Below are 13,653 nucleotides of genomic sequence, written 5' to 3' on the forward strand. Positions count from 1 at the left end.
CATTAATAAGTAAATGTAGAAATAATTGTTGTATTCATACAAATAAATATCATTTACATGAAAGGAATGCATGCCACAACATGGATGAATCTCACGGTAATTATGCTGAGTGAAAGAAGCCAGGAAAGAAAACATGTATTATTTACATAAATTTGTATTTTTATTTGCATATATAAATATATCGCTTACATAAATTTCTAGAAAACACATCCTACTCTATAGTGACAAGAATCAGATTAGTTGTTGCCTGGGCCTGGGGTATAATAGGATATGGGAAGAGGTGTGTGAAGGAGGGACTACAAAAGACCAACAGCAAACTCTTGGTGGTCATGCCTATCTTAATTATCTTGTTTGTGGTGGTAGTTTCACAGCTGTATGTAACTTACCACATTGTGCAATTCAAACACATGCAGTTTATTTTATGTCCGTTTTATCTCAACAGAACTGTTTAAAACAGATTTTAAAAATTAAAAAATAGTACTCTAAAATTTTTGACTACTCAGAAAGAAAGACCTATATTCAATAATTTTTGCAGTCTCAGAAAGGAGACTAGGTGAGGTCCTAGTAAATGAAGAATAAAATACAAGAGATACCTCAAAGAAGCAAACAATCAGTTTCCAAATGAGTGATGATGGAAACAAAGTGGGCGGGGGGAGTAAAAGTAACAGATAGTATCGCCTCCCTGTGTCTGTGAATGGCATCAATCTTAATTTATTCGTTAAAGCAAAATCCTTGGGCACCCTCCTGGACTTATTCTCTCCCTGCTCTTTCATCCAATGAGTTGCAATTTATTTTCTGTCCTATACTAGATATATTCTAAATGCATCTTATTTTTGTCCTGTTTTCTCTGACTCATCACTTACTGCTTTGGTCAGATCTAAGGATGTTTCCAGTCTGCAAGTACAGTCCTGTGCAGCTTAAGGACAGCGTTCTTAGGTGATTTTATCATAGCGACATCATAGAATGCAGTTACACAAACCTAGATGGTAGAACCTACTACCCTAATTGTTTGTGCTATACTTCTATATGACTGGCAGTGCGGTAGGTTTGTTTATACCAGCATCAACACAAAAATGTGAGTAAATGCAGGGTGCTACTATAATAGAGTTCCAAGGAAGATATCTGACTGGGTGGAGTGGGGGAGCCTTCTGGCTTTTTGACCACTGGCTCCTCTTGGGCTGCCCTTGGGAGCACTGACTGAGAGATAGGTGGAAGTACAGACAAGGGGGGAGGAAGAGGAGGAGGAGAAGGAAGAGAGGTAGGGGTGAGTTCCACAACAAAGTCAAATAGGACAGGACAGGCTACTTCAAAGACACATCTGTAGCCAGTGCTATGATGTTAGGATGGCTACCAGGTCACTAGGCAATGAGATCATTGTGTATATGCGTCCATCATTGTGAATCATCCTTAGGTGGTGCAGGACTGTAGTTTTTAAGTAGTATTGAAACCCAGGGTCCTTATGACTTTGATGAAATTTAGCTTTAAATCCTAGCTCTAGAAATCATATCTCTCTTTCTATCTATACCCCTTAGAGACCATGCCTTTTCCCAGGGTAATCAGCAACCCCCGAGGCAGCAGAAGACAGTAGCCTGGACCTGACTAATGATGAGGATCACAAGGTCCAGACCTCTGGCAGGCTAAGGATAACATCTTGACTTAAGTTATGTTCCAGAGGCTGAGCCCTGAGGTGGAACCAGCCCCCGCCCCCGCCCCCCGCCAGCTACTTTCCTGTGAAACCAGATAGAGGGACACTGAAACCAACATCAGAACTGTCCTCAAGACCCGAAGAAATAACTGATTACTCTTAACTCACCTCTGATCAATCAGCTCCCAGCACAACCTCGAGCCCCTAACCTAGGGTGCCTTGTGACTTTGCCCTATATAATCTGTAATCTACATGCCATCTGGGGAGTTCAGGCTTTTGAGCCTTAGCTTCCCTTTCTCCTGGGTGACGGCATTCATCATCAAATAGCCAATATTTCTCCACTGCAATCCTCAGTGTCTAGTTTTTGGCCCTGCTTGAGCCGGGTGACTGAAGTCTTTATGTTCTCTAAGTCTCTCTGTTTCCAGTCATTTTTTCTTCCAATTCATCCTCTATGTAACAAAGGGGAGCAGTTACCTGCAGGGGCCAGGAAAAGAAGCACCTCTCAAAAGCAAATGAGAGAGAGTTCCAGATGTAGGAGGCCAGGTGACAAGAGCTGTGGCCTTTGGTATCGGAATACAGCCATTCTGATCTATGGCTTGGAGGGAAACAGGGAATACTGACCTCATGCTCTTCTTCTCCCTTCAGTCCCCTGTTCATGCCTCCTATTGGCTAAACCCAAACTGAGAGCCAGGGAGCCCATAAAGGTTGGCCTTCCAGGGCACAGAGCAGGGTGGAAGAGGGAAAGAATGGGTCTGGAGAGTCAAACAGAATATATTAGCACATTCTTCTGAATTATAAGATTTATTATATTATTCCCTTAAGAAAATAGCTTTATATGTGTTTTGCAGCTAGGGAAGACCTTTGCCCCTCATTTCAAAATTGAACGGTAATAATTCGTTCATATCACTAACATTTATTTGTAGGGAAATTATTTGTTGAATTAAATGAATGATAGCTATAATTTATTACAAGCCCACCATGTGACAGGCACTCTCTTAAATCTAATCTAATAAAAGACAAACATGCAAATTGACCATGCCTCTGCTACGCCTTAAGCCATGCCCCCCAGCCAATCAGAGCGACTATATGCAAATTAACCCAACCAAGATGGCGGCCGGCAGCCACAGAGCTGGAGCGAGCAGGAGGCTTGGTTGCCCCAGTGATGGAGGAAGCCAAGCTTCCCGCCTGCCGCGACCGGCTCTGAGCTCCACTGAAGGCAACAAAGTTTCAATTATAGAAGGTAAATAAATCCCAGAATAAAAAAAAAAAGAAAAAAAGGAGAGGCTGGGAGCTTCCATTGCCGGGGGTCTTGGTCAGCCTGAAGATAGCCCTCAGCCCCTCACCCAGACTGGCCAGGCACCCCAGCGGGACTCCCACCCTGATCTGGGACACCCTTCAGGGCAAACCAGCCAGCCCCCACCCATGCACCAGGCCTCTATTCTATATAATAAAAGAGTAATATGCAAACTGACCCTAACAGCAGAAAGACTGGGAATGACTGGTCACTATGACACACACTGACCACCAGGGGGCAGACGCTCAATGCAGGAACTGCCCTCTGGTGGTCAGTGCACTCCCACAGGGGGAGCTCTGCTCAGCCACAAGCCAGGCTGCCAGCTGCCAGTACAGTGGTGGTGGTGGGAGCCTCTCCCGCCTCCTCAGCAGCGCTAAGGATGTCCAACTGCAGCTTAGGCCTGCTCCCCGCTGGCAAGTGGACATCTTCCGAGGGCTCCCGGGCTGCACTGGCTTCCCTCTGGCACCTGGGACCCGGGATGACTTCACAGCCCCAGCTTCGTCCAGAAGGTCGTCCAGAAGGACGTCTGGTCTAATTAGCATATTATGCTTTTATTATTATAGATTCTCATTTAATCCTCTCAGTACCACTGAGAAAAATATATTATTGTTATTATTTTACTAATAAGAAAGCTTATCTATTTATATATATTTTATATTTTATTTTTACTTTTTATTTATTTTTTAAAAAATTCTTTATTGTTTAAAGTATTACATATGTCCCCCTTTTTCCTCCATTACCCCCCTCCAGCTTACCTCCACCACAGGGGTTCACCACCCTATTGTCTGTGTCCAAGCTTATCTATTTTCACAATGGTATCACATTGTATACACAGAGTCAATAATCTTATATGAATTCACTACTGTTAGAGAGGAAGATAGTTTGAAATGACAGTTTAAGTAATATGAATGATTCTACCTATTAACACTAGTCCATTCTTAACACTAGTGAGAAATTGGATTTTACTTTGTATGATGTGCTCCTTAAACACACATCAGCTAATGTATCTGGTACTTAATGAAAGAAACACAGCAGAAAGAAAACAAGCGATTATTAAGAGGTGGTTTGTTGTTTCCTAATGTGACTCAATTCTCAAGGGGCTTGCTAGGGAAATTTTTGTGTACCTCATTTCCATCCCATTCACTCATTTTAAACCTAACCCTTTGATAAGATGACTCTTCTCTTAAGAATTAGAGTGTAGACGAAAACACAGGCTGGTTATAAAAGCCTGTATGATTATAAAGTCCTTGCTTTTTAGTAGTATCGTATATAGCCTCACTCAATAAAAGGTCAAAAGCTGCCCACTTTTTTTTCTTGCTTCCTGCAGAATTGGGAGGTTGAGATTGTTTCTCCTTTCCTCCATTTGCTGTTATTTAATATTTCTGAGTGACTGCAATTTGAATGGCAATGGATATTTTATAGATCTTGCCATTGTTTTTTATTAGCATGTTCTTTATGAAAGGGTAAACTTTAAGTAGTATTCATATTTTAGTGTGTAGAAAATGTCAACTTTTCTATTGGATATAAAAAATTATTTCCATAACATAAAATATATGTCAGAAACATTTCTTAAATGTTTTCAAGACAAGTAGCAATTGTTTTCTCTTGCTGTTAATATTTTTTGTCAAAACACTGTGCAGAAATATTTAGTGCTCATAATCTAACATTGTTGGAAATTCAAATACATTCATCTTGTAACAGACACTACTATTTTTTAAAGATACTTTTCATAAATAATATACTCTAGCTTCAGTAATCATAGTTTTCTCTTTGAGTCCACTGATCTGCTTTAAATTTTTTCTTCTGATCTACTAGTGTAAAACACATAAATTTATATCATTACCACTTATTTGAAGGTGTTATTTTTATATTAAATAGGAATTACATATAATTTTCTTATTTGTATCTTGAGGATGCCTCAAATGTACCCCGCAAATAATAGACATTCAGTAAATGTTGAATGAATGAACGAATTTTCTAGATGACAGGAATAAAGATTTATTCTGAATTTTCATTAGTTCCACTTATAGTTGACCTAGAAAAAAACCATAATGTTACATGGAGATGAAATACACTTCTAGTATATGGAGTTATGATCATTATAACTTATACTTAAAATAAAAGTATTAATTTTAAGCAGAAATAACAACAAAATAATCAATGTCAGAAAGCACAAATTGGGCTGAATCAGTAGCAGTAGTGTTGTATTTGTTGTGTGTAATAGGTTTTTAACAGTTTTTGAGTTAGCATTTTAAAGTTATATTATTTGACATGAAAATTGGGGTTACTGAATTTTCTTAAAATCTGAAGACAAACCAACATTGCCTCTATTCCTAAAGACAACAATAGTCTTAGCACCCTTTAGATCTGGCCTTTGGGGCTTTCTAGTTCACCAGTTCCTGCATATCCACTCACAACCTGCCGGACTCATCATTTATACCAGTCACCTTGGGCCTGGGGGTGAAGGAAAGGGGTCCACACTGGATAGCTTAAGGGGGTCAGTTTTTATAGTCTCAAGTTCTGATAGTCTTTCCTAGAATGAGTCTGCCTGAGAACCTGCTGGAGTTCCCAATAACCCTTCTTCCACATGGGAAAGAAAGTCATGCCCTCTCCTAATCCCAAATCTAACCGTGGAGTCAGGTTCCATGGTATAAAATCTAGGGGGCTTGAAACAAAATCCAAGCCTCACTAATGATTAACCAAAGCATTGCAGACTTCAGAAAGTGCCTCTCCCTCCTGCCCTATGCATATTTGGTTTCCCAGCGAAGGCTGGCATTAGAAATGACTTCTATTTGTGAGGCTTAAAATTTGGATAACTTCTAGAACAGGGTGGTGAGAATAATGGCAATTTTTATTTAATTTATTTGTTTGTTAATTAATTATTTAAATGTATTGGACAAATATTGGCTTTTGCGGGAAATTCTCTTCAGTATGCAACTAAGGAGCATTTATAAGAAACACTGAACTCTTTTTAAAAAAATAGCTTTCTGTTTAGTTTGTTTTTTGGATATAAATGTAAAGTTACTTTAAAAAGTATTGTAAATGTCAACATTAATTGTTAACATTTCAACATTAAGTGTTACTTATTTCATATTGCTACCTGGATTTGATTTTAGCAATATATACACAAAAATATGTAATCATTAAACAAAATTCATGCTTTTGTTCTGATTTTGATAGTTGATTCTTATTTTTAATTATTCTCCAAATCTGAACACCATAATTCAGTTTGTGCATACTCACATATTGACTAGTGTTATAATTTTAAAACTGCTCCTACATGAATAATAAGATAAGGTAGTCACCTATAAAGTAGAACAAAATCCCCATTTTCTTTAAGGGCAGATTTGGAGTCTGAGTTGCTACTGCTCTTCATTCATTAATTTCTAGCCTAGTGATTATTTTTTAATGAAATTATTTTCTTAATTAAGTATACAATGTTCCACTTTCAAAAATACATATGGTGCCCTAGCTGGTTTGGCTCAGTGGATAGAGCATCAGCCTATGGACTGAAGGGTCCTGAGTTCGATTCTGGTCAAGGGCACATGCCCAGGCTGTGGGCTTGATCCCCATTAGGGGGCATGCAGGAGGCAGCCAATCAATGATTCTCTCTCTCATCATTGATGTTTCTCTCTCTCCCTTTACCTTCTTCTCTGAAATCAATAAAAATATATATTAAAAAAATACATATGGTAACATATTAAAATGCTTAATTTTTACAACAATGTAAAAATTACAGAATAGAAAGTGAAAAAACTTAAGTAAGTATAGAATTATTTATACAAGTTCTTAATAACCAGTTTGTGTAAACTATTGACAACAATTAAAAAATTCAGTTGTTTAATGGATTTTTAAAAATTGTCTTTTTTTAAAACATAAACTATATTCTCAAACTTACTTGACATGTTAATATACCTTGATTTGAAGCTATTCTGTTTGTCCTGAACATCAATGTATCCAGAGGAAACAGTGGCTTGCCTGTCAGAGTATGAATAATGCAATAATCTAGAATTGCCTACGTTTCAGTCAAAGATGGAAGCCATTGAATACAAGCAGAATTTATGATTTTGAGTTCAGACTGTTTCAGAAATCTTTGCAAAAAAACTTTCTTAGTGACCCAAAGGTCTTATGATTTCTGTGGGGATAATATCTAGCAAGCAAATCCTAAAATTTATCTCATATTTATTTAGCTTCATTCTCAACTATCACTTTTTTGAAAATTACCCTAAAATCAAACATAATCTGTCCTGCATCTCAATGAGTAACAACTCTTGGATGTGCAATCTCATCTCAAGCTCATCATCTTTCTCCCTCTCTGGACTTCTTTACTTTTCTCAAATGAACAAACTCTATTCTCTTAGTTATCCTGGCTTGAAAATTTTCCTATCTGACTTTTCTCTATCTTCTCCAAATCCAATAATAAGAAACTGACAATTATTTTTTCTTGTCATTGATACCTCATTTTAATTCCCACTGTTATTATCTTGGTCCCTGAACTCATTACTTCACAGCAAGACTATTTTAATAATTTCTTAGCTGATCTTTCTTGATCTTGTTTCTAGCTCCGCTAATATTTTTTTATAAACCACCGCTTTCTCTGCTCAGTTCATCTTTCCTACTCAAAATCCCTCAAGATTTTCCACAAGCAACAACATAAAATTAAAATTTCATAGTCTATCATTTAAGACCCTTCACTACTGACTCCAATCTATTTACCTTACCTCCTGGACTCACTCGATAGTTTTGAGAGTTACTCTGTGCCAAGAACTGTGCTGTCAACCTAGCACATAAAGATGAGTGAGGTGTGGTCCTTCCTTGGTCTTAACAAGCTCACAGTGCTTCTCAGTAAGAGGGCATTAGCCAGTAATGCTTTCCATGACTCCATCTATAATTCCACGTGCTTTTTTTTTTTTTCATTCAATGACTAGTTCACTTTTCATTTTCTTCATGAAATCTTCTTTAACTATACTAGTCCATTTTGGTTTCTTCCTCCTCTGAAATCTGATCTCATGGTATTTGTTTATGATAATCTAGATGAATTGTTTTCCCCTCTCCCCTGGCTTTATTGAGATAATTATCATATAACATTATGTAAGTTTAAGGTGTGATTTGATACATGTATATGTAGCAAAATGATTCAATAAAGTTGATAACAATAAGGTTAGCTAAGACATGCACCTCCTCACATAATTACAATTTGTGTGTGTGTGTGTGTGTGTGTGTGTGTGTGTGTGTGTGTGTGTATGTGGTGAGAATATTTAAGATCTACTTTTTAGCAAATTTCAAGTAAATAATACATCAGTGTTAACTGTAGTCACCATGCTGAATATTAGTTCTTCAGAGCTTATTCATCTTATTACTAGAAGTTTGTCCTCTTTGATATCTCCTAATTTCCCCCCAATCCTGAGTACTGGCAACTGCCATTCTACTCTCTGTTTCTATGAGTTTGGCTTTTAAAATTCCAAATGCAAGGGAGATTAAATCGTATTTGTTTTTCTCTGTCTGACTTAGTTCACTTAAGTCCATCCATCTTGTCACAGATGGCAGGATTTCTCCTTTCTCATGGCTGAATAATATCATATATACATGATAATGTACATATCATATATAATCTATATATATAAAAGCCTAAGTGACTATAACTACTGGTCCACCAAACAACTGGTTGACCAGTCGCTATGACACGCACTGACCACCAGCGGGCAGATACTCAATGCAGGAACTGCCCCCTGGTGGTCAGTGCGCTCCCACAGCCAACCTCCCATGGCCAGCCAACCTCCCGTGGTCCCTCCCCCCTGGACGGATGGCCCCCGCATCGGTCCTGATTGCTGGCCAGGTAGAGGAACCCTACCCATGCACGAATTCATATATAATAATACTAGAGGCCTGCACAAAAAGATTCGTGCAATAGGCCGTCCCTTCCCCGGGCTGCCGGCACCGGTTTTCCTCCGGCACCCAGGACTAGGCCTTTGCTCCAGCAGGAGCCGCCTTCAAGCCTTTGCTGCCCCACCCAACCGCCTCGGGTTGGGTCGCACATGGGACACCCGGGCGGGCCGGACGAATTCATATATAATAATACTAGAGGCCTGCACAAAAAGATTCGTGCAATAGGCCGTCCCTTCCCCGGGCTGCCGGCACCGGTTTTCCTCCGGCACCCAGGACTAGGCCTTTGCTCCAGCAGGAGCCGCCTTCAAGCCTTTGCTGCCCCACCCAACCGCCTCGGGTTGGGTCGCACATGGGACACCCGGGCGGGCCGGCGGCTCGTCGCACTGCCCGGCTGCTCTGGGTTGGGTCGTACACAGGACGCCCGCCGCCCCGGGTCTCAGATAGCAGGCCCAGATGACGGCAGGGCAAGCGGGATGGCGCTGTCCCGCCCTGCCTGCAGTATGCAAATTAGCCGCCATCTTTGTTGGCAGTTAATTTGCATATCATGCTGATTAGCCTATGGGAGGTGTAGCAAAGGTACGGTCAATTACCATGTTTGTCTATTATTAGATAGGATCAGATGCATATTTGCCACATTTTCTTTATCCATTCCTCCACTGATGGTTGCAAAGGTTGTTTCCATATATTGGCTACTGTGAATAATGCTGCATTGAACATGGGGATGCATATATATCTTTAAGATAGTGATTTTATTTCCTTCAGATATATATCTAGACTATTGACCATTTGTTTATCTTCCCTAGAAAGAAATGTCTATTCAGGTCCTCTGCCCATATTTTAATAGATTATTTGTCTTGTTGTTTTTTTGAGGAGGGGTTTGCTACTGAATTGCATGAGTTCCTTATATATTGTGGATATTAACTCTTTATCTGATATATGCTTTGCAAAAACTTCTCCCATTTTATAGGCTGCCTCTTCACTCTGTTGATTTTGTTATTGTAGTTATGCAGACATGTTTTAGTTTGATGTAGACCCACTTGTTAATTTTTGCTTTTGTTACCTGTGCTTTCAGGTGCCATATTAAAAAAATGAAATGTGATATTGTGCCACATTATCTATTTCTGCAAAAATAATTTTAAAACAAACAAACAGGATTGAACTCTGGTTTCAGATCTGACTCTGGTGGCATAGATGGGACTGTCATTCCCCAAGTTCTTGGGTAGGTTGGGCTGGTCTCTGATTGTAGCTGGAGGGGCTAGAGCTGACTATAGGGCCTTTTTAAGATTTCCTGAGGCACAGATGTGAGTGTTTCCCTCCTGGTCAATGTGCCATTGTGACTGCTCACAGGACTGCTCATGGAATGGGACTGGAGGGGTCCTTTCAGGATCTCTGAGAATGCAGACAGGTATGTCTTCTCCTGAGTTCCTGGGCTGACAGGCCTGATGGTGGGCTGTGGCTGTGGTGGGGTTGGATCATCCTTCAGGATCTTTGGGGGTGCAGTCTCCCACTGGAACCCTGGGCCCTCAGGACTTCTGGCAGGCAGTGGCTGTGAGGGGGCTTGAAGAATAGGGCCTGTTCAGGATCTCCAGGGTGCAGACAGGAGTGCCTCCTGCAGGGTTTCTGTGCCAGCATACTGGGGCTGGGATGAGAGTCCACTTACAGGCCTTTTCAGGACCTACAGCTTAAGGGCTCCCGGACCATGGCAGAGAGGGGCTGGAGCTGGTCCACTACCACTTTAGGGTCCACAGCAGAACTGGTGTCCCTATGTGGGTGGGACTGCTTCCCTTGGCGTATGGTGCCGGTGATGGGACCCACCCTAATGGGGCTGTGGCTAAACCCTCAGAAGTACAGAGCTGTTTCTGGTCTGTAGCCTTGACCAGAGAGTATCTCCTCAAGGGTCCCTGTGCCAGCAGGGCTAGTCACACACTATGTCTGGGAAGAATTGGAGCCCAGTTGCCTGGTCCTTTCAGAATCTTGACGGACTTCCTTCCAGGGGCTCCCAGACTGGCCAAGAGGGGCTGGAGCCCTTCCATGGGCCACTTCAGGGTCCACAACTGGACTGAGGTCTGTGTGTCTATTACACGATATAGGGGTGAACCTGACTCCTTCTGGGTCCCTTAGCCTGTGATGCTGATGACAGACCCAAGGCCCAATGGACTGGAACCCAGCTCTCAGGCATGTAGAGCTATTTCCTTTTCTGTAGCCGGCACCGAGGTTGTGAGTCAGCCACCTGGTTATGAAATGCTTCTCAGAATGTCTCTTCTCAGGCTTGGACTGCACCGGGTTTCACAGTCTCCTACCTGGATTCCAGAGCTCCCACTTTTGTCCCTGGACGTGTGCCAACTTATTGCTGTTGAGGCAGGGATGCAGGTTAGGGGCGGCTTAATTGGCCATGTTGCTGATATCACTCCTCCATAGCCTGGATGACTTGCTCTTAACCAGAGGCAATCCCCCCCACCCCCACCCCATGGGACATTTAGCAATGTATGGTGACATTTTTATTAGTCATAACTGAGAGGTGGGTGCTACTGGCATCTAATGGATAGAGCCAGTGATGCTAAACATCATAATAAGTACTGAGCAGGCTCCACAACAAAGAATTATCTAGCCCCAAACATCAGTATTGCTGAGTTGAGAAACCCTGATCTGGGTAATTGTTTATATCTGCATATTAACCTTTTTCCCAATTATGCTGCTAGCTTATTGAAGTAAAAAACATTTTTTTCCACCTTTTTAAAAACATAAGTATAATAGGTTGAATATTGGCCCCCCCAACGTTATGTCAAATGTCTGGAACATGTGAATGTTGCTCTATTTGGAAAATGGGTCTTTGCAAATGGAATTAACATCTGAAGATGAAGAGGTCATCCTGGATTATTCAGATGAGCCCTAAGTGCACCCACAGGTATTCTTAGATACACAGAGGACACACAGACAGAAGTGGAGGAGGAAATGTGAATACAGAATCAGAGATCAGAGCGACCAGGCCACAGCCAACACACAGAGAAGGTGACAGGAAGGCAAAGGCAAAAATTGGAGTGACATGGCCACAAGCCAAGGAATCCAAGAAATGTTGACAGCCACCAGAGGCTTAGAGGAAAGGAAGGATTCTCCCCTAGGACATGCAGAGGGAGTGCAGCCTGCCAACACCTTGATTTCAGATTTCTGGCCTTCAGAACTGTGAGCGAATACATTGCTGTTATTTTAAGCCATCAAGCATGTGGCAGTTTGCTATGGCAACTAACACACATAGTAAGTACAAAGCCTTACCCATAGTAGGTATTTAATAAATATTTCATATTTTTGTTAATCCTCACCTGAGGGTTTTTTCCTTTGATTTTTAGAGGGAGTGGAAGAGAGAGGGAAAGACAGAGAGAAACATCGATGCGAGAGAAACACAAAGAATGGTTGCCTGTTGCACGAGCCCAACCAGAGCCCGCGCTGAGGAGGAGCCTGCAACCAAAGTACATGACCTTGATGGGAATCGAATCTGGGACCCTTTGATCCGCAGGCTGACACTCTATCCACTGAGGCAAACCAGCTAGGACATAAATATTTCATATTTATGATGAAAACTGTCTTGCTTCTTTGCAGAAGTTTAATTATGCCTCCTTACAAAGTCTAATCAAATGCATGTTGTAACCTCCATACAACTTTCCTCAATGCTACCGTATGTTACTAAACTACTAGACATATTGACTCATTATGAATAGAACACTACCCATAGCAGAGGTCACACTATGAGTATCAGTTGTCAATGTACAAGAAGTAAATTTATTCAAGTCATTAATTTACTTAAAATATATTCCATATATTCCATATGGATGTACTCAACTGAACTTATTAGCTATAAAATACAATGTTTACACATTTTATATAATTTAGAAACTAGCTGTGGTTAATGTAGCTTGCAGCAACATCAGCTTTAATCTCTAGATGGCACTATGTTATAAGGAATCAACCAGAGATCTGATAGTGCAATTTTCATATAATTGCTTCTGGAAATGAAAAACATTATCCTGCTAAAATCTCCCAAGGAATTATATGCAATGCAATGAAAGTTCTAATTTACTAAATATTGATAGCTTCTAACTTTTATTTTACCGTGTAATAAGGAAAGATAATGGAGAAACTGAGTTCCTAAAACATGTTAGCCAACAGTAAAGAATATATCAGAAAAGTTTATTTTCATTCAAGTTTTTTTTTTATTTTTCTGTATGTATTTTGTTGGAAAATATATAAACAATAAATGAGACAGCTTAAGTTTCTCATATGAGAATATCCAGGTAACCTGAGATTTTTATCTTTGATAGTTACAGGTGAAGATTAATAACCTACTCTTCATTTCAGCTTAAAATATAAACACGTTGATATATTTGTTCTTTATCCTCATTATTGAAATTCTATCTTCAGCCTCAGGAGAGATGGGGCAAAGCTACTTATATCATCTTTTCCTTTATTCTCTTTTTTACATTCTGCACCTCTCTTTTGAAGAATATTATTTGACCTTGAGTACCAGTTACTTGTAGGGATTTAAAAAATTCTTCAGTATTTCTGAAAGCTTTATTAATTAGATTTCTTCTATTTGCATATGTGGTAAACTCATTTAGCTACTCAAATAATCTCTCATCTGCCAAGCTGGTGTGGCTCAGTGGTTGAGTGTGGACCTATGAACCAGGCAGTCACGGATCAATTCCCACTCAGGGCATATACCCAGGTTGTAGGCTCGATCCCCAGTGTGGGGCGTGCAGGAGGCAGCCTATCAATGATTCTCTCTCATTGATGTTTCTCTCTCTCCCTCTCCTTTCCTTTCTGAAATCAATCATAT

The sequence above is a fragment of the Myotis brandtii genome, unplaced genomic scaffold (assembly GCF_000412655.1).
Source record: "Myotis brandtii unplaced genomic scaffold, ASM41265v1 scaffold71, whole genome shotgun sequence".
Lineage (NCBI taxonomy): Eukaryota > Metazoa > Chordata > Mammalia > Chiroptera > Vespertilionidae > Myotis > Myotis brandtii.